The sequence below is a fragment of the Aulostomus chinensis genome, chromosome 1, assembly GCF_037954235.1.
Source record: "Aulostomus chinensis isolate RoL2024-O1b breed Wild chromosome 1, RoL_Achi_v1.0, whole genome shotgun sequence".
In the NCBI taxonomy this organism is placed as follows: Eukaryota; Metazoa; Chordata; class Actinopteri; order Syngnathiformes; family Aulostomidae; genus Aulostomus; species Aulostomus chinensis.
Genome location: NC_141320.1, coordinates 44,628,772 through 44,629,765, shown reverse-complemented (window position 1 = coordinate 44,629,765; position 994 = coordinate 44,628,772). Strand labels below are relative to the sequence as shown.

The following is a 994-nucleotide window of genomic DNA, read 5'->3' as shown; positions in this document are numbered from 1 at the left end:
AACTTTGAACTGGGGATGAACATTTTTAGTCGTTCATATTCTAACATACAGAGGAAGTCATGTCATTCCCTTTTTTAAAAAAGAAAAACATGTGAAGCTCCTCCCCCCAGCTCCAGATGGACAGACAGACATGAGAGTGGCCAGGAAGCAAAGAAGTGTTGTGCTCCTCTCCAGTGCTCTGGTGTTGTTGTGCTCTTCTCAGCTCCATCATGAAGACCTGCTGGCACTGGGCGCTGGTGGAAGTTTGCAGCTCTCACTGGAAAGTCCTGAGGCTCCTCCCACTCTGAAGCAGGCAGTTGCTCCCAGCCAGCCCACACTTTCACTCTCTGGTGTAGGAGTGAAGAACAAAATCATAATCAAGAACAATCACTCTTTCATTGGGGCTCCTTTCTCCTTGTTCTGATACAGAAACTCAACAGCTTCTATCATTGATTTGACAGGAAATGTTGATGACACACTGGGATTTTTGTTCTCCTGCTGTCACTGTCAAGTGCAGCTTAACATGAGAGGTAGCAGGATCATTCATGTGTTCATGTTTCCAGCAGACAAGGAGGGAACCTGGGAGGACTTCAGTGACTTTGATCAGTGGTTCTCACTTCATCTTCTCAGTATAAAGTTTAAAGTGAGCTGGCCAGGAGTTGAACCTAGAATCTTCTGATCCGAAGTCAGACGCGTTGTCCATTGCGCCACCAGCCCTACAGAGGGGAGGTGCTTATACAAAAAGAGTCAACACCTTCATTTGTATGTCAGAAAATTTCAATGATATGGTGGCATTTTCTGTTTTTGTGCTGTCTGATTGTCTAAATATCAGGTTTAGATCATCAAATTAACACTGGAACAAAACATAATAAACATTAATTATTTAACATTCAAAAAAAAAAAGAAAGAGAACCTGCATCATCCCAGCCATGAAGACCTCAACATGGTTGAAGAGAAAGTCTTGGGTTGGATTCTTGTGTTTTGCAGCATCCTTGATGAGTCTGCATAGAAACAT

General features: G+C 43.1%; 1 non-coding gene across 1 annotated transcript; it reads right to left on the bottom strand.

The window, feature by feature from the left end:
• Positions 1-623: 623 nt before the first annotated feature.
• On the bottom strand, positions 624-696 carry trnar-ucg (transfer RNA arginine (anticodon UCG)). Its single transcript has one exon. It is a non-coding gene; the product is annotated as a tRNA-Arg (tRNA).
• Between the last annotated feature and the right edge of the window lie 298 nt (positions 697-994).